The sequence below is a fragment of the Notolepis coatsorum genome (assembly GCF_963971535.1).
Source record: "Notolepis coatsorum genome assembly, chromosome: 3".
In the NCBI taxonomy this organism is placed as follows: domain Eukaryota; kingdom Metazoa; phylum Chordata; class Actinopteri; order Aulopiformes; family Paralepididae; genus Notolepis; species Notolepis coatsorum.
Genome location: NC_140167.1, coordinates 107798242 through 107819258, shown reverse-complemented (window position 1 = coordinate 107819258; position 21017 = coordinate 107798242). Strand labels below are relative to the sequence as shown.

The following is a 21017-nucleotide window of genomic DNA, read 5'->3' as shown; positions in this document are numbered from 1 at the left end:
GACATTTACAGGGGCCAGTTTCGAGTTGCAGTCTCCCGTAGGTGTTTTTTGAGAGTGTTTTTGAAAGTGGGTAGTGATTCACATTCCTTTACAGCTTTGGGTAGGGCGTTCCACATTGATGTGGCATAATTGCGAAACGTGTTTAGTCTCTTGTTTGAGCCGAATCTGGGTTTAACATGATTTGTGGTGTTTGTTTTGGGCTGCCACATATACCTTTATGTTTTGGGAAACACTGGTTTATGTCTGCCTACATTCATGACATTATGTACCGGAAAATGTTTGACACCTTTTTGCCTCGTGGTACCCTGGAAACGTAATATACAGTATATCACTCACATAATGCTATCACATGGCATGTTCATTCATTCATTCAGTCATCTCTCTTACCAGTCACCCTGATATACAATGTTTTAAAGGCCTAATACAATTAGACTTCTATTTTGAAAACCTGAAAACTAGGGCTGGGTATGAAAGTATGCTGCCATGAATCCATGCAAAGGTATGGATTTTCACTATTCCGCCATCCACAATATATAAATATGGTCAAATAAATATATATAATATAATATATATATTTACTGTATATAATAACTTATACTGTGAATTTCTCCAGACCTCTCTTGACAGCCTGGGGTGTGGCGAGCAATAGCAACCCCTCCCCCTATCCCCACTCAACTCCAACCCACGCATCACACCAAACCAAACAAATGTAAACAAAGTGCAGTACCAAGTGGGGCTCTAGAGGTCGCTGTTTGACAGTTTGAAATGTTACTCATCCCTGTTCTCCTTCTGCAACAGAGAGGAGATCTCCAAGATCATGAAGAGCTCTTACCTGCGCGGAACTGAACATGGCGTCCTTCTTCGTGGCCTGCAAGATCATTGTCTTTGTCACCCTCTGTGCCTACGTGCTGACGGGGAACACCGTAACTGCCAGCACGGTGTTTGTGACCATCTCTCTGTTCGGGGCGGTGAGACTCACCATCACCCTCTTCTTCCCGTTGGCCATAGAGAAGGTGTCTGAGTCCCTCATTAGCATACGCAGGATAAAGGTAAACGCATCAGTAGGGGATGTCCGATACCAGGCTTAGCCCCTTCACTACCACACTACAAAGGGTTAACACTTTCACTACCAGACTACAAAGGGTTAATGCTTTCACTACCACACTACAAAGGGTTAACGCTTTCACTACCACACTACAAAGGGTTAACGCTTTCACTACCACACTACAGAAGGTTAACCTTTCACTACCACACTACAGAAGGTTAACCTTTCACTACCACACTACAGAAGGTTAACCTTTCACTACCACACTACAGAAGGTTAACCTTTCACTACCACACTACAGAAGGTTAACCCTTTCACTACCACACTACAGGAGGTTAACCTTTCACTACCACACTACAGAAGGTTAACCTTTCACTACCACACTACAGAAGGTTAACCCTTTCACTGCCACACTACAGAAGGTTAACCTTTCACTACCACACTACAGAAGGTTAACCTTTCACTACCACACTACAGAAGGTTAACCTTTCACTACCACACTACAGAAGGTTAACCTTTCACTACCACACTACAGAAGGTTAACCCTTTCACTACCACACTACAGGCGGTTAACCTTTCACTACCACACTACAGAAGGTAACCTTTCACTACCACACTACAGAAGGTTAACCTTTCACTACCACACTACAGAAGGCTAACCTTTCACTACCACACTACAGAAGGTTAACTCTTTCACTACCACACTACAGAAGGTTAACCCTTTCACTGCCACACTACAGAAGGTTAACTCTTTCACTACCACACTACAGAAGGTTAACTCTTTCACTACCACACTACAGAAGGTTAACCCTTTCACTGCCACACTACAGAAGGTTAACCTTTCACTACCGCACTACAGAAGGTTAACTCTTTCACTACCACACTACAGAAGGCTAACCTTTCACTACCACACTACAGAAGGTTAACTCTTTCACTACCACACTACAGAAGGTTAACCCTTTCACTGCCACACTACAGAAGGTTAACTCTTTCACTACCACACTACAGAAGGTTAACTCTTTCACTACCACACTACAGAAGGTTAACCCTTTCACTGCCACACTACAGAAGGTTAACCTTTCACTACCGCACTACAGAAGGTTAACTCTTTCACTACCACACTACAGAAGGTTAACTCTTTCACTACCGCACTACAAAAGGTTAACGCTTTCACTACCACACTACAGGCGGTTAACCTTTCACTACCACACTACAGAAGGTTAACCTTTCACTACCACACTACAGAAGGTTAACCCTTTCACTACCACACTACAGGCGGTTAACCTTTCACTACCACACTACAGAAGGTTAACCCTTTCACTACCACACTACAGAAGGTTAACCTTTCACTACCACACTACAGACGGTTAACTCTTTCACTACCGCACTACAGAAGGTTAACCTTTCACTACCACACTACAGAAGGTTAACCTTTCACTACCACACTACAGACGGTTAACCTTTCACTACCACACTACAGAAGGTTAACCCTTTCACTACCACACTACAGGCGGTTAACCTTTCACTACCGCACTACAGAAGGTTAACCTTTCACTACCACACTACAGAAGGTTAACCTTTCACTACCACACTACAGAAGGTTAACCTTTCACTACCACACTACAGAAGGTTAACCTTTCACTACCACACTACAGAAGGTTAACCCTTTCACTGCCACACTACAGAAGGTTAACCTTTCACTACCACACTACATAAGGTTAACCCTTTCACTGCCACACTACAGAAGGTTAACCTTTCACTACCACACTACAGAAGGTTAACCTTTCACTACCACACTACAGAAGGTTAACCTTTCACTACCACACTACAGAAGGTTAACTCTTTCACTACCACACTACAGAAGGCTAACCCTTTCACTACCACACTACAGAAGGTTAACCTTTCACTACCACACTATAGAAGGTTAACCTTTCACTACCACACTACAGAAGGTTAACCTTTCACTACCACACTACAGAAGGTTAACCTTTCACTACCACACTACAGAAGGTTAACCCTTCACTACCACACTACAGACGGTTAACTCTTTCACTACCACACTACAGAAGGTTAACCTTTCACTACCACACTACAGACGGTTAACTCTTTCACTACCACACTACAGAAGGTTAACCTTTCACTACCACACTACAGACGGTTAACTCTTTCACTACCACACTACAGAAGGTTAACCTTTCACTACCGCACTACAGAAGGTTAACCTTTCACTACCACACTACAGAAGGTTAACCTTTTCACTACCACACTACAGAAGGTTAACCTTTCACTACCACACTACAGACGGTTAACCTTTCACTACCACACTACAGAAGGTTAACCTTTCACTACCACACTACAGACGGTTAACTCTTTCACTACCACACTACAGAAGGTTAACCTTTCACTACCACACTACAGAAGGTTAACTCTTTCACTACAACACTACAGAAGGTTAACCCTTTCACTACAACACTACAGAAGGTTAACCTTTCACTACCACACTACAGAAGGTTAACCTTTCACTACCACACTACAGAAGGTTAACCCTTTCACTACCACACTACAGAAGGTTAACCTTTCACTACCACACTACAGACGGTTAACCTTTCACTACCACACTACAGAAGGTTAACTCTTTCACTACCACACTACAGAAGGTTAACCTTTCACTACCACACTACAGAAGGTTAGCCTTTCACTACCACACTACAGAAGGTTAACCCTTCCACTACCACACTACAGGCGGTTAACCTTTCACTACCACACTACAGAAGGTTAACCTTTCACTACCGCACTACAGACGGTAAACCTTTCACTACCACACTACAGAAGGTTCTGTTTCGTTATGGCTTCGCTCAGCACCAGTTGCACTGTACTTCACTTCGTGCACGAGCACTGAATAAAAAATGCCACCATGTACCTTTACATCCCAACATTCGTCTGGCCACACCCCCATCCGCTTACCTTCATAAGCAGGAGTGTGGTCACCTACTCGCCTCCTTCTTCACTTTCACCACAAGGAAGTGCCTTCGGTAGATCCCCACTTGACGAGGTTGTTAGTAGAAGAAAGTTGGAAAACAAAAGAAGATACGTTGACATCATATCTTTATTTTCTCTCTCACTATTTTCGAGAAAATATGGCGATATTGTCTTCGTTACTGGAGTGTCTGGAAGATGATGGTCATTCCGACCTTCAACGGCTTTTTCGTATAAGGAGCTCACGCCGCTGACATGCCCCCCAGCTACAGTCCTCCTTGCTGCGGCTGGATGGGGTTGCCCTCCGGCCACACAGCTGGACTGTGGGAAGCACCGACTGTTGTGAGAAGCGGTTGTTTCCAGGTTGGGTACGTACTGTTTTGCTTGCGAGCTCTGGTTGTTGTTGATGCTGTGGGGGTTAGCTGACAATTTACGAAACGCCGACTCCAGGCTGGGGTCCTCTGCTCAGCTTAAACGGCGGTCGGAGGATCTTGGTCTGACGCCCATGATGGTCAATCTAGTGGGCCCCGACCAGGACCTGGTGATCCCAGGATTCTCGAGCGGATGCTTCTCTGTCCCGTGCAGGCCCCATCTTTCATATACAAATGAAAGTATACCCTAACGAGGAAATGTGGGCATAGGATCTTCTTTATCGGGAGTTCCATGCTCAAAGTCGGCTGCAGCCCGAAATGGGAACTGTGCTGGCCCCGCTGCATGTCTGGATCACCGTTGAAAACTGTGTTCTGACATTCTTTTTCTTTTCCCTCTTAGGGGAGGGACTTGGACAGCGGCCTGTCTGAAGTGTGGCTTGTTATGTCGTTGTGTACAGTTCAGGTGATAGCTGCTTAGCTTGCGTGCTAGTTGTGGACTACTGTGTTAGCCAGTCAGCTGTTAGCTGCGACGCTAGCCCGCTGTGTTACCAGGCTAGTAAACGTTAGCTTGTTGCTATCGGTCGAACGGCTGTTAGCTTAATGCTACACTGTTGAACGTTTTCTATGACTATAACATGCCTTAAACACTCTGACTACGACGTCATCTTTGACAGAGGATGTTAGTTGAACCTACACCGGAGCCCTGCCAGCGAGGACTGCGTCAAACATGGAGAAACGTAGCGGCTGGGTGGCGCAACAACGTTACCCTCGTTGTCAACACAGGGATGCTGTGTTCAACTTCGGTGCCCCGTTAGCCAGATTGCAGTTCTCTTGGCCGGCGCTCAGGGTAGGAAGGTCCCGACCGGACCTTAAACACTTCTTCTTTCCTTCCCTTCTAAATGTTTTGTAATAACGATGTTTTCCAAAATGTGTGTTGCTGCAATACATTGAGGATACGGCGCGTGTTGTGTGTGAATTGTCTTGTCACTGGTATAGCTTCTCTCTTCATAGAAATCGGGTTGTTGTTTACATGTGTAAAAATGATCTGGTTAGTTGTGATGAGAACATGTGTGTTCATGTTTCGTGAACTCACAACTAAGGGGGTTAATTAACCTATAAAGCTATGCTTAGTGACATGTGATTGAGGAATGAATTCTTTTCTCAGCCTGTAATGACAATGAACAGTGTGTTCACGTATTAACTGGGTTACCTGTTCAACTTGGCCGTATCAAGGGTAAGGAAGGAGGGGTGATCCCCCCGGTTTCCCTGGGGCTTCCCCACCCTCCTCTCAGACATGTTGTTTACAATATATTGTGTCACTGTGTTTGTGGGGATACAATGTAACCCTTAGCTTAATTGCTGGGGTTGTGCTTTCCGCTTGAGAAACTATATTTTCCTAAAGAAAAGATTGTTTGGTCACTTATCATGTGTGCTTAGCAAGGCCTGTGGCCAATACATAATCGAGGATTCGTTTCCTGGTCCCACACCCTGGAAGATTGGGCGTGTGCACCGCAGAAATTCCCCCGCCATAGAGTACGTCACTGTGCGCGTCTCTGTTGGTAAGACTTCCGTGAGTTGTTCAGGTCCATGTTATGGATCTGTTTCAGGGAGTTGTCAGAGCTCCTCCTCACGAAGCTCCTCCTCGGGCCTTCTGTGAGTTCGGACTCTCCTTCCCTGTGAGGGAGCCTCCTCAGAGTTCAGAGCCTCCTCCTCAGATTGTCAAGGTGAGTAGAACTTCAAAAAGGAGTTCTGCTCTATTGTGTGTGTATTCGATTCAATTCGATTATTGAGTGTGTATTAGTTCAGTGCCTCCTCCTCGGAGAGCCCTAACCCAAATATTACATAGCTCAATGTTGCAATATATTCTTTTCAATCTATACAGCTCGCGTGGGAAGTCTCTCTGGGGATTTCCGTCTCCTCCCTATGGCGAGGGTGGTGGGATGTAAAAATGTAAAAAAAGAAATACCCTCAGCTGCGTCACGTGGGATTCATGTCAGTCTGTGTTTCTTTCTTTTTTGGATAAAAAGAGGAAGGTACATGAAGCACGACGGCTCTGTGTCGTTCTCCCAGGCGACTTGGAGGAACAATGTTTGGTGTCTTGCTAGACTATCCATTGATGTGTTTGGGTCTCGACGCATACATAGTGCTGGCTCGGTGTGTTTCTGTTAAAGAATCACGCAGGGGCTAAGTGTGCCTTGGTTGCTTGTTAAAACAGCGTTTTTAACCAGACAGGGATGTTGTCTCTCACCAACGCTCTTCGCCGTTTTCATAGAACCACTGGCACAACTGATCAGACAGACCGAGGACATTAAGGGAGTAAGGATAAAGGGAACAGAATATAAACTAGGCCTATTTGCGGACGACGTGATAGTATACATGAGGCAACCAGACAAGAGCTTCCCGGCACTGATGGATCTACTGAAGGAATATGGCCACTACTCAGGATACAAACTAAACGTGACAAAGACACAGACCTTAGCATGGAACTATACCCCAACGACGGAAATTAGGGAACAGTACGGGATAAGATGGGACATGGACAAGATTAAATACTTAGGGGTGAACATCACGAGAGGGGTGGGGAAACTGTTTGAGGCAAACTATACACAGATAAATCAGAACATCAAGAGAGACTTGGAGAGATGGACAGTAATGCCCTTGGACTTCAATTCAAGAATAGAGGTCATTAAAATGAACATACTAGCAAGGTTACTGTACCTGTTCCAATCACTACCGATACAAATACCACAGAATCAATTCAGGGAGTGGGACAGACTGATATCGAGGTTCATATGGGCGGGGAGAAGACCACGGGTCAGATATAAAACACTACAACTACCAAAGGAAGAGGGAGGGATGGCAGTACCCAGCCTACAAGATTATTATTATGCAGCGCAACTGAGAGCAGTGACGTGCTGGTGTAACAACAAATATGAGGCAAGATGGAAAGACATTGAAAAAGAAGGGGAGGGATACAAGGTACAAGCTCTGGTGGGAGATAGGGAACTGTTCAAAGAAAAAGAGGGACTGTTAGATCCCATCACCAAATGCATCTTGACCATATGGAACAGAGTAGTAAAAACACACAAATTAGAGAAGCAGTCAGGGGTTCTGAGATGGATAGCACATGACAAGAGATTCAAACCAGGGAGGCTGGACCATGGATTCAGGAGGTGGGAGAGGGGGGGGGGGGGGGGGGGGGGCAACAGCGATATGCAAAATGATAGAGAAGGGGGAAATGCAAACACTACAAAAATTAAAGGAGAACTTTGGACTAGAAAACAGGGACCACTTCAGATATCTACAGATTAGAGATTACTATAATAAAGAAATAAGAGGGGACAAGGAAGAAGAACAGAATGGAATAATTAGGATGATAGTAAGGGCATACGAAGGAGGGAAAGGAAGGGTAATATCAGCACTGTACCGGGCTATAATGACCAGCAAGGGACACACGACCGATTATATAAGGGAGAAATGGGAGAGAGAACTAGAGATAGGAATAACAGGGAAGGAATGGGGGAACATATGCGAGGTGCAACATTCAACAACAGGATCGAGGATATGGAAAGAGTTTGGATGGAAAAACATAATCAGATTCTTTATAACCCCAGAGCTGAAGGGAAAATATGCACCAACACAAAGAGCATGCTGGAGGATGTGTGGGAAGGAGGGGGCAAATCACACACACATATTCTGGGGATGTCAGAAGCTGAAGGGGTATTGGGAGGAGATAGGGGAGGCAATGATCAGAATATTAGGATACGGGTTACCACAAACAGGACTGGTGCTTTACTTAGGAGACCTGACACACGAGGGGGGGACAAATATTTAATAAAGATAATGTTGATAGCGGCCAGAAAAGCAATAACAAGACTGTGGTACAAAGAAGACCCACAGACAATAGCACAATGGGTAGGAATAGTGGAGGAGATACAGGATATGGAGAGGATAACACACATGCTGAGGTTACAGGAAGATAAATTTGGAGAAAGATGGGGAAAGTGGGAGGATTACAAGGGGAACGAAAACGACATCACAGAGGAAGAACCAAATGCATCACAAGAGGGCGAAGGGTAAAGGAGGAAAGAGGTTCAAGGAGTGTCTCTGAACCCATGTCACACACTTTTGACTTGGTTAGCATTTTCTGATTTTTTTTTTTTTTTTTGGGTATTACAATTGTATTATTTTTTGTACTTTATTATGTATGTCTGTTTAACAATGTTGTATTATGGGTTCCATTTTTGTGTAAGTGTTGTTTGTCTATAAATGTTAATACAAATGTAAGTTTAAAAAAAAAAAACAGCGTTTTTATAGGGCAACTGGGATGGAGTTTTGTCTCTTCCGAGCGCCAGTTTACTAGGTTGTCTCGATGAATTCTCGTTCATATCTGGGGGATGTTAACGGAATAGATCAGAACATAGGTAGAGGGGTCTCACGCCCTTGGGGTGGGCCACTGAGCACGGTCCAAATGGGACCGTCTGGGTGGCGCCCTCTTTTCATGTTTTAGATCGACACGGGACTGGTCTGGTCGCGCTGGTCCAGGTCAGTTAACCCGTTGTCCGCCGGGGATGCAGATCTGCTGTTCTGGTACCCTGGAGGCCCTTTGTTGGGTACATGTTGTACTCTGCACTATCGTAATGGCTTACGGCCATACCAACCTGTATACGCCCGATCTCGTCCGATCTCGGTAGCTAAGCAGGTTCGGTCCTGGTTAGTACTTGGTTGGGAGACTGCCTGGGAATACCAAGTGCGGTGTGCTTAGGGCTGGTTCTCCATTATTTTCGCTCCTCTCTCACGCGTGGCGAAGAGGGGGCTGTTGGGGTGGTATTGGACCTCCTCTGGTAACCCTGTGCTTCCCGTGCCGCCGGGCCCGGTCCGAAGTAAAGTTTTGTTGATACCGTAGGCCTTTTTTGAAAACTGAAACGCTTGTACTGCGGTATAGCTGGTGTATACCCGCAGGTGTGTTTTGGAGTTTTTTCTTGAGGGGTTATAGGAACAACCACCGTCTGTACCGAGAGGGTGGTTGATTCCCTGGTGTGTTGGAGCAGAGTCAACTCCCGGGTTACCCGGTTGAGTGTGCCCCTGCACGTTCATGACGTCTGCCAATCATGTCAGCCTTCTCTGCCTCGACCCCTCTGGGTGGGTTTTTTTAATGGAGGCTTTGTCATGGTGATCAACAACGCCAGCATACGCCCCTTCCGCCGGGGGGGCTGTTTTCAGCTTACTCCTTTGGCGCCTGTCTCGTCCGCAGTGCTCGTGGCTCAGGTTACAGCCTGCTGCCTGCTTTCCCCGGTGCGCTGCCTGCTTCCGTTGGTTAACCTTTTTTGAGTGCTTACGGCCATGCTGACTGCCTGTTCTGCAGGGTCAGTGTGCCAGGCGGTGTGCTATTGGGGGGAAAGGGCCCGCTCTTGGAGGGGCCTTATCCGAATACGCTGGCGATGTGGGGGGCGGTGTCACTAAGTGACCGCCTGGTGGGGTCTTGATGCCTGGCGTCATTGACCTCTCCGGGCCCCCTTTTTCCAGGGGATCCAGTCCCTTCGGTGGGTCTGGGTCTTCCTTCGCGCTCCGCTGCTACAGCCTTGCCACGGGGTTGGGTTGCTCTTGACCCCGTGATTTTGGGGGCAGTAACGAGGTTGTTCCTTCCGTTGGTTCCCGGGTGGCATGCGGGTTGTGCGTGTGTGTAGTCGTGGGGTCAAGCCACGGTCTGCTCACCCTGTGCGTTGAGTTGCTTGAGTTCCTCTTCGCACGTCTGATCCGTCTCCCTCCCGTAAGCCTCCAATAGGGGGGGTATCCTCCATTAGGGAGGGTCAGGGGGCTCGGTCCTCCCCGGTCTGATGGTTGTGGGGGGCCTCAGCGGGGTACATTTGTCGGGCTATGGCTCCCGCTCAGCTCCTGTTGTGCAACTGGTGCTGAGCGAAGCCATAACGAAACAGAACGTAAGGTTATGTATATAACCAAGTCTTAGTCATGTGTCAAATGCTCCTTTTTCGTTTTCATCATATTTAGTCACCTTCATTTATTTTTCATTTTAGTCTTAGGGCGCGTTCACACCTACCCTGTTTGGTCCACTTTAAGTGGACCATGGTCCCTTTAGATCAATAGTCCGTTTTGTTTGTACAGGTGTAAACACAAACCGAACAATTTTGAGGACCAAACAACCGAACCATGGTCCTCTTGAAAAGTTGGGACTCGGTTAGTTTCAAAGTGGACCTTGGTGCGTTTGCTGTTGGTGTGAACGCGATCGAACTTTATATAGTATCTAATCTAGAGCAAATGAGTGACAGACGCCTAGTGGCGGCTGGCGCGCGACCCAACTTGACAGCGCCAAGTGACAGCTTGCGCGCGACCCAACTCAAATGAATGACAGGCGCGCGGACAGTCTCTCTTCCTCTCTCTCTCGCTCTCTCTCTCTCTCTCTCTCCTCTCTAGACTCGCAGTCTCTCTTCCTCTCTCTCTCTCTCTCTCTCTCTCTCTCTCTACTCTAGACTCGCACCGCGCGTGGACAGTCTCTCTCTCTCTCTCTCTCTCTCTCTCTCTACTCTCTAGTCCAGGGGTTCCCAACCTTTTTTCCCCCAGGGACCCCCAAACATCTCTGATGAAATTCCTGGACCCCCCTCCTAATAAAATACCATAAAATACTTTTTTTTTTGTCATTTTAATACTTTTCTTTGTCATTTTAATAACAAACTGCTTATACACAGGCATATGCATCATAATTAGACCCACTATGCTTCTTTGACTTGTCCCTTCAATCAACAAATCTCATCTTGCACCATATGTATTTCAAAATGTTGGCCAATATTCAAATCCTGTATTCATCCTCTCAAATCAGGCCCTAATGGTGAACGGTTTGCATTTATGTTGAATGAAGTAAGAATCCACTGCAGTAAAAATATCCTCACCTCGAGTGGTGGTAGTAAGGTTGACTGACATGAGAATGTCCTGCTTCAGATCCTCATTTTCGATATACTGCACATAAACGATGAGCACAGCCTCGTCTGCGACAGTAGTTTCATCAAGTTGTATGGCAAATGGACCCTTTCTAAGCTTTTCTGACAGCTGCTGCTCGCAATCACTTGACATCTTATCAATTCGGTCTTTCACTACATTGTTCGCGAGTGGTACTGATTTTAGTTTATCCGCCACCTGTGGGCCGCACAGTTTCTAAACCATTTTGATGCAGGCTGGTTTGATGAGCTGCTCGCCAATATTGTGTGGTTTCTTTGCTTTTGCAATTAAAAGCGAACACTCAAATTTCCCAAAATGTTGGCATGTTCCTTTAAGACACCTAACAATCGATTTGTTGACTAATCAATAGTGTACAGCCCTAGTCTACTCTCTGTCATGACTCAACCATGCTAAGTGTCACAGTGGGACTCTGTTTAGGACATAGAGCTGCTACCTGATGGAGACCTGGAGGTGGTCGGGGACAGAGGGGACAACCTCAGTGGGGGACAGAAGGCACGGGTCAACTTAGCCAGGTACACGTGAGTCTTCTGCTGGATCTCTTCTCCAGCTAGAGTCATGTGAAATCTTAACATTAGTACTTGAAATGATTACTACCTTTGATGCTGGTAAATGTTGGCCATGGCTGGTAAAATAAGTGTGAATTCTACTAACCATTTATGTTTTCTCCGTCTGTTTTATTCTTAAAAACTACTTTGGCTGCTAAGAAATTACATTTACTAGTTCAGTTCAGTAGTTTAATGTCCTACACACCTGTACGTCTGTCTGTATCAGAGAAGTGTATCAGGATGTATATCTACTTGTTAATAACCTCTGTCCTGCATGTCTGTATCAGAGCAGTGTATCAGGACGCAGATATCTACTTGTTAATAACCTCTGTCCTGCATGTCTGTATTAGAGCAGTGTATCAGGACGCAGATATCTACTTGTTAATAACCTCTGTCCTGCATGTCTGTATCAGAGAAGTGTATCAGGATGTATATCTACTTGTTAATAACCTCTGTCCTGCATGTCTGTATCAGAGCAGTGTATCAGGACGCAGATATCTACTTGCTGGACGACCCACTCAGTGCTGTGGATGCTGAGGTCGGCAGACACCTGTTTGAAGAGTAAGTCGTACTGTGACCTGGGGACCCGCCTCATGCAGCGACTGACAAAAGACAACGGAAAGCAGTTTAGTCTTGAACGTAAAAAACGCTCAGTATATTGTTTATATAGTTTGTGAGCGGTACTGTATGTTTTGTTTGGTTTTATTTGTATTGATTCTGTTGACAGACGACAATAGAGTGTTGATTCTCTGTTAACCCCTTCAGGTGTAAAGTCCCCATGTGTGAGATTGGAAACCTGAGAACTGATGAAGTCACTATGGTTACTGGCCACTAAAAGCTACACAGTTTTAGAATTCCAAAATATAATTATGAGAAAACATTCCACAATACGCACACCTGGACGAGTTATTATTATTATTAATAGTTTAGCAGCTGTTGACAAGTGTTCTGTGGGCATTGTGCCACTTGCCTACTAGCGCTGGGTGTCATTGGAGAATGTTTTGATGGGGATATGTTTCCATTCCTTTTGATGCCTTAAAACTGATGTGGCCACCAGAATTGTAACAGAACTATATCCAAACAGTCCCCGCATGGCTCCAATAGGTATCATTTTATCTACTCAAATAACTTGTTCCTTTTCCTCAGGTGTATTTGTGGACTTCTAAAGAAGAAACCTTGCATTCTGGTCACTCACCAACTACAGTATCTGAAGGCTGCAGACCAGATACTCGTCCTGAAGGAGGTGTGTGTGTGTGTGTGTGTGTGTGTGTGTGTGTGTGTGTGTGTGTGTGTGTGTGTGTGTGTGTGTGTGTGTGTGTGTGTGTGTGTGTGTGTGTGTGTGTGTGTGTGTGTGTGTGTGTGTGTGTGTGGTTACAGTCATGTCGTTATCTCGGTTCTCCTGTGTGTGCGTGTATATGTTTGTGTGTGTGTATATGTTTGTATGTGTGTGCATGTATATGTTTGTGTGTGTGTAGTGTATATGTTTGTGTGTATGTGTGTGCGTGTATATGTTTGTGTTTGTGTATATGTTTGTATGTGTGTGGGTTTGTGTTTGTGTATATGTTTGTATGTGTGTGGGTATATGTTTGTGTGTTTGTATGTGTGTGCGTGTGTATGTTTGTGTGTGTGTGTGTGTGTGTGTGTGTGTGTGTGTGTGTGTGTGTGTGTGTGTGTGTGTGTGTGTGTGTGTGTGTGTGTGTGTGTGTGTGTGTGTGTGTGTGTGCATGTATATGTTTGTGTGTGTGTTTGTTTAGGTGTCCCTCATACATATTCAGGGTGAAATTCTGCTGTGGGGGAATGTATGAATGTTTAAAATTGTCCTTATCTTTCTTCTTCTTCTTCTTCTTCTTCTTCTTCTTCTTCTTCTTCTTCTTCTTCTTCTTCTTCTTCTTCTTCTTCTTCTTCTTCTTCTTCTTCTTCTTCTTCTTCTTCTTCTTCTTCTTCTTCTCCTCCTCCTCCTCCTCCTTCTCCTCTTCTCCACACAAAGAATCAGTGTTAATTTTGGCAGATATGTTAGTCTTAGTCATGTGTCAAATGCTCCTTTTTCGTTTTCATTTTAGCATTTTAGTCTTAGTCAGTTTTAGTCTTGATTTTGTCTTTTTTGTTTTAGTCTATAGATTTAGTCGCAGAAAATGGATGACATTTTTGTCTAGGTTTCGTCAATGAAAAAAATGTCATTTTATTCTCTTGTAATTAGGGATGTCCGATATTGTCGGCCTACCGATATTATCGGCTGATATCGGCATTAAAATGTGATATAGGAAAATATTGGTATCTGTAAAAAAGATTTTTTTTTTTTTTTTTACATTTCTATAACCTTTATTTACCCAGGCAAGCAAGTAAGAACAAATTCTGATTTTATTTATTGTCAAAAGTATGCATAATGTTGTGTTAATTCCACAACAAGAGATATGTAATGTTAATTACCTGAAATTATTCCGTTTTTGGGGGGGGGGGGGGGGGGGGGGGGACCCTGCATATATCGGTATCGGTTGATATCGGTATCGGAAATTAAGAGTTGGACAATATCGGTAAAAAAGCCAATATCGAGCATCCCTACTTGTAATGCAATTCTATGTACTGCTACAGTCAGTCAAATTCCCATTCATTTCTATTGGGATCATAGATTCATAGATGCCCCTAACGTTTCCACAGCCCATGTGAAGCAGACATGACCCCTGGTTGTACAAAAATAATATATATATACATATAGAGCATAGAAGTGCTCCACATATATACACCATAAGACATAATCAAACCAATAGTTTTAGTCTTAGTCATGTGTCAAATGCTCCTTTTTCGTTTTCATCATATTTAGTCACCTTCATTTATTTTTCATTTTAGTCTTAGGGCGCGTTCACACCTACCCTGTTTGGTCCACTTTAAGTGGACCATGGTCCCTTTAGATCAATAGTCCGTTTTGTTTGTACAGGTGTAAACACAAACCGAACAATTTTGAGGACCAAACAACCGAACCATGGTCCTCTTGAAAAGTTGGGACTCGGTTAGTTTCAAAGTGGACCTTGGTGCGTTTGCTGTTGGTGTGAACGCGATCGAACTTTATATAGTATCTAATCTAGAGCAAATGAGTGACAGACGCCTAGTGGCGGCTGGCGCGCGACCCAACTTGACAGCGCCAAGTGACAGCTTGCGCGCGACCCAACTCAAATGAATGACAGGCGCGCGGACAGTCTCTCTTCCTCTCTCTCTCGCTCTCTCTCTCTCTCTCTCTCCTCTCTAGACTCGCAGTCTCTCTTCCTCTCTCTCTCTCTCTCTCTCTCTCTCTCTACTCTAGACTCGCACCGCGCGTGGACAGTCTCTCTCTCTCTCTCTCTCTCTCTCTACTCTCTAGTCCAGGGGTTCCCAACCTTTTTTCCCCCAGGGACCCCCAAACATCTCTGATGAAATTCCTGGACCCCCCTCCTAATAAAATACCATAAAATACTTTTTTTTTTGTCATTTTAATACTTTTCTTTGTCATTTTAATAACAAACTGCTTATACACAGGCATATGCATCATAATTAGACCCACTATGCTTCTTTGACTTGTCCCTTCAATCAACAAATCTCATCTTGCACCATATGTATTTCAAAATGTTGGCCAATATTCAAATCCTGTATTCATCCTCTCAAATCAGGCCCTAATGGTGAACGGTTTGCATTTATGTTGAATGAAGTAAGAATCCACTGCAGTAAAAATATCCTCACCTCGAGTGGTGGTAGTAAGGTTGACTGACATGAGAATGTCCTGCTTCAGATCCTCATTTTCGATATACTGCACATAAACGATGAGCACAGCCTCGTCTGCGACAGTAGTTTCATCAAGTTGTATGGCAAATGGACCCTTTCTAAGCTTTTCTGACAGCTGCTGCTCGCAATCACTTGACATCTTATCAATTCGGTCTTTCACTACATTGTTCGAGAGTGGTACTGATTTTAGTTTATCCGCCACCTGTAATTTTGTCCCGTATATAAAGTGTCACTAACATTTTAATTAGTGTTTCTTTAATTTGCCTTACCAGTGTGGTGATAGACCTACGCTGAATGTATTTCATGGTCGCTGAAGTTGGTAGCCTCTTGTCAAATGGATTGATGCGCATGCTGCACTATGTAAAGCAGTGAGTTTGAGAATGTAAACAAGGAAGTACACACTCTGAGTGAGAAAGAGATAGATCTACCAATTTATTAGCACGACCAAGAGATACTTTTGGGTATGTTTCTTCTCTATAAATCTGTAGTTTCACAAACGTTCAACATGTTTCATGTGAAACGTGCGTGCCGATTAGTAAACAGGCTGAAAGTCACAATAAGAGTGGCGTGGTCCTTTTAACTGCTCTCTTTTCTCCCACGGCCAGGGTCAGATGGTGGTACGAGGAACCTACGGTGAGCTTCAGGGATCAGGGCTGGACTTCACCTCCCTGCTGAAGGCAGAGGAGGAGGAGGAAGAGGAGGAGGAGGACCAGGAGAAGGAGAGACGGGGGTCCTGCCACACCCTCTCCCACTTCTCCTCCCTGCGCTCCTTGTTGCAGGGAGATCAGCAGCTTCCAGAGGTGAGTCAAGTCAAATCTTTAGTAACGTGTTCTGTGAAGCATAATGTAGAATGTATAATAGTATAATAATACTTGTAAATTACACATTATTATGCGAACATAACGTTATTTAAATATAGTTATAATTGTGCATAGACAGGTATAATGCTTTATAACAATTGTATACAATAACAGGTTATGATTACATAAAGTACAGTATATGGAACTGACAAACTTACACCAGTCACAATCAAAATTCACCAGCATTTGGCTTGTCTGTAGTGCTGATTTCACACACGGCACCTGCAGAAGTAACCTTGAAGCTATGTGAATGAATGAATGAATGAATGAATGAATGAATGAATGAATGAAAACTTTATTTAACAGATTGCAGAATGGGTAAAATACAGTACGGCTCAATACACACAATTGTTAAGGGGATGCAGACCAGAGAAAGACGTTTGTCTTGTTTACATCAGGGTCCCCCATTTTCATAATTTATGACATACACAACATACATGACATCATGACATGTATGACATAGGGACATACATGACTTACAGGTATATAGTACTGTTACATTTGTGACATATACGATATGCAAATATACAGTACTGTTACCCAGAGATCCTAACAGAAAATATATACATATGATGGGGAGGAGACTGTACATTAGGAGGGGGTGGGTGGGTGGGAGAAAATATATACATACGGTGGGGAGGAGACTGTCTATTAGGAGGGGGGGGGGGGGGGGGGGGGTTGGACATTTACGGTGGCCAGTTTCGAATTGCAGCCACCCGTAGGTGCTCTTTAAGGGGGCTTTCACACTCAGCCTTTTGTATCGAATCACAGATCAATGACATGCAATATTATTGCCACAAGCGATGGGATAATGTTAGCTTCTGAACAGGCTAGTTAACTAGCGTTAGCCGTTAGCCATTGCTGTATACTATACTTTCTTGTTCGAATGCATTTATTTCTATTAGACCAGTGGTGCCCAACCAGTCGGCCGTGGTCGACCAGTAGATCGCTCAAAACGTTCAAAAGCGGACTCTACAACACCATCCATTCGTGATAAAATGGGGTGGGTTATATTGACAAGGCTTGACAACAGAGGTTCAAATATAACTTCATATTTATTGGCAATTTGTTCATTTTATATCAACATCCAGAGTCCGCAGTCGTGTTAAGACATTCCCGTTTACATTTTCGGTCGACCAGTAGATCAATGACATTCAATATAATCGATGCGAGCAATGTTACTAGTAAAAGGTTATAAAGCTAACTAGCGGTAGCCGTTAGCTTAGCGTTATTGCAAAACGATCAAAAGCGGACTCTACAACAGAGTTCCATTAGTGAGAAAAGGGGGGTGGGTTATATTGACAAGGCTTGACAACAGAGGTTCAAATATAACTTCATATGTATTAGTTATTTGTTTCTTTATATCAACATCCATTCTCCAGTCTCCGTGTTAACACTTCCTGTGTTTACATTTCGAGCGTGACATCATCGACTACGGCAAGCTTACAAGCTCAAAACGCAAACCGTAAACAAAACCCAGAGCGCACCCAGACTGAAGTGTGTACACAAACTAGAGGGGGGAGAGGGGGGGGGGGGGGGGGGTTTGCATCAGATCTCGGAACGGGCAGAACGGAACGAAATAGAAACGAATAGGGTGAGTGAGAAAAGGCCCTAAGAGCGGTTTTGAATGTGGGTAGGGATTCATATTTTTTTAGGGCTGTGGGTAGGGCGTTCCACATTGTTGTGGCATAATTGCAAAACGTGTTTAGTCCCTTGTTTGTGCCGAATCTGGGTTTAACATGATTTGTGGAGCTCCCTCTGGTGTTGTCAATATTGTCACTTCGCTGTAACTGAGAAGTCGTCGGTCTTGCTGAGTTTGTTATTTGATCCAAAGAGAATGGACTCTGTTTTACCCAGGTGTATTGATGGTTTGTTATCAGCGAGCCATGTGCAGATTCTGCCGAGTTCAGAGCTGAGGGTTTTTTCAACCTGTAACTTGTTTTTGTCAGAGACCAGCAGGGCTGAGTCGTCCGCGAACAAGAACAAGTTGCAGTCACAAGCTGATGACATGTAATTTGCATAAATTAGTACTGTAATGTATTTAACTTTAAAAGTAACTTTAAAACTATGTATAACAAGTCTAGCTTACGTTTATCTCAGTGTTTGGCAACATCTGGCAACAAGTGACTGGCAACATCACCTCCTGGTTTGGGAATAGCACTGCACAAGACCGAAGCAGACTACAAAGAGTGACACGTTCAGCCGAACGCACAATTGGAGGGGGGCTCCCCACCCTCCAGAACATTTACAACAAGCGGTGCAGGGGCAAGGCTAAGAGAATCATTAAAGACTCCAGTCACCCGAACAACTGCCTCTTTGAACTGCTGCGGTCAGGCAAGCGATACCGGAGTCTCAAGGCGAGCACAGAAAGACTCAGAAGAAGCTTCTATCCCCAGGCCATCAGGCTGCTAAACGAACAATGAACACTACACAACAACAACCATCAAACGCACATAGCACACACATCCACACGCACACACTCACTTTAAACAAACACACTGTAGCACCCACTCCACACACTTTATAGCACACACTCACTTTAAACAAACACACTGTAGCACCCACTCCCCACACTTTATATTTATTGATGAAGGATTGCACTGCAACTCGTACACCTTACTGTAAATTGTACCTAAATTGTACCTAAATTGTACCTCATCCCATTTCTGCTTTGCACTATATAGTATTGTACATTAGTACACTGCATAGTATTGTATATTATATGGTAACTCAGTTACGTCTATTCTGCATCGAACATTGTACATATGTCTATACTGAACACTGTGACCTCATTTTCTACTTCTAAATTACATGCTATACTATGTTATTTGATACTATCTTGTCTAGCACAGTCTCTGGAGCGTAACAGTAAGAAGCATTTTGTATGAAAGTATTCTGTACTTCTGTATGACAACTATTAAAGAAACTTGAAACTTGTTTTCATGGATAAACAGCATTTTCTGTCTGCTGAAACTCCTACTATTCTGCCACCAGAGGGCAGCAGGTACCACCTCTCCCCCTATGCAACAGCCTTAGAAGAGAAGACTTGTACCAGATGGTTGGCATTGACTGACTGTGGTGTGTGTTTGTAGGCAGTGCAGCCCGTGACCGAGGAGATCCGCTCAGAGGGAACCGTCGGCCTGCGTCTCTATGTGAAGTACTTCAGGGCAGGAGCTAACTTCCTGGTCCTGCTGGCCCTCACTCTGCTCAATCTCCTAGCTCATGTAAGTGCTCTCAAAAGAAAATAAATCACAATTAAAACAACCAAATTATCGACCAATGATTATTTTGCATGTATTTACGCATAATGTGTTTTTATGTTTTTGTTTAGATTACATATATTTTGCAGGATTGGTGGCTGGCTTACTGGTGAGAGAAAAGTATATTTATTTTACACCCGACAATGAGAAAAATACTTTAACACTTGAAGCACACTTGAACACAGACTTGGGTAACAGGCGCGTCAGAGGGAAGTCACTTGAGAAAGTTTGGGAAAAGTCCTGCACACTGTATTAAGCAAATAGAACTTTGTTTATTTATTAACAGGACAACGTTTCAATCCCTGGATCTTCCTCAGGTCTAAAAACAAGTGACTGACGCATCATTATATAGCATAGGTCACGTGACAATTAATAAAGACACCCGGTCTAGGCCTCAAGTCAAGTCAAGACAAGTCAAGAGTCAAGAGTTTTAATTGTCACGGCATACAGGTATACAATGAAATGCGGGTGGTCTTGCCCGCAACGATGTGCAATACAGTGGTACATATAATAGAATCAGAGAAGAAAACAACATTGTGCAGTAACAGGTAACAGGTAACATAAGTATACATAAAAACATGCATGCATATATTATCACATATCATAGGTCACAGTAGATAAACATTCTCAGAACCAAACATGACATTATATATATTGCAACATCTCATATATTATCAAATAGTCTACAGAGTAGATCCTCATGGGTGTTCAAACCCATCGGACACTTTTCCAACACTACTCACCCGTTCCACGGATTTATTGGATGTACTGGTCAGGGGGACCGCGCTCTTCGCCAGTGCTGTGCGCTGGATCAGACGGCAACAGGGAAGGAGAGGTGGCTGTCTGGTTCGCCTCCGGCGACGGGGCTCGCGGCCACCACTTCCCGGTATATTCCTCGGAAACGTGAACTCTTTACCAAATAAAATGGATGAACTCCGGTGGCTGCTTGCGGGAAACAAGGACTTCCACTCCACAGCTGTCTTTGCGTTCGTGGAGACCCATCTGAAGCCATCAGTCCCAGACGGGGCTGTACATCTTGAGGGCTTTTCTGCGTTCCGTGCCGACAGGGACTTCGAGGCGGCGGGTAAGTCGCGTGGAGGGGGTCTTGTGTTTTTTATTAACAATAGCTGGTGTTCCGATGTGACAGTGATTCACCAACACTGTTCCTCTGCTATCGAATCCCTCTTCATCCGCTGTCGTCCATTCTATTCCCCCCGTGAGTTCAACTCTTACATCCT

The 21017-nt window shown here is 44.4% G+C and overlaps 1 pseudogene across 1 annotated transcript in view; it reads left to right on the top strand.

The window, feature by feature from the left end:
* Positions 1-21017, top strand: part of LOC311225946 (ATP-binding cassette sub-family C member 4-like) — a 156913-nt pseudogene that overhangs the window by 18518 nt on the left and 117378 nt on the right. The window contains exons 8-14 of the transcript in view: positions 799-1049; positions 11782-11876; positions 12384-12470; positions 13056-13152; positions 16265-16459; positions 19612-19743; positions 19851-19888. The product of the transcript in view is annotated as an ATP-binding cassette sub-family C member 4-like (transcript). The remainder of the gene's footprint in view (positions 1-798; positions 1050-11781; positions 11877-12383; positions 12471-13055; positions 13153-16264; positions 16460-19611; positions 19744-19850; positions 19889-21017) is intronic.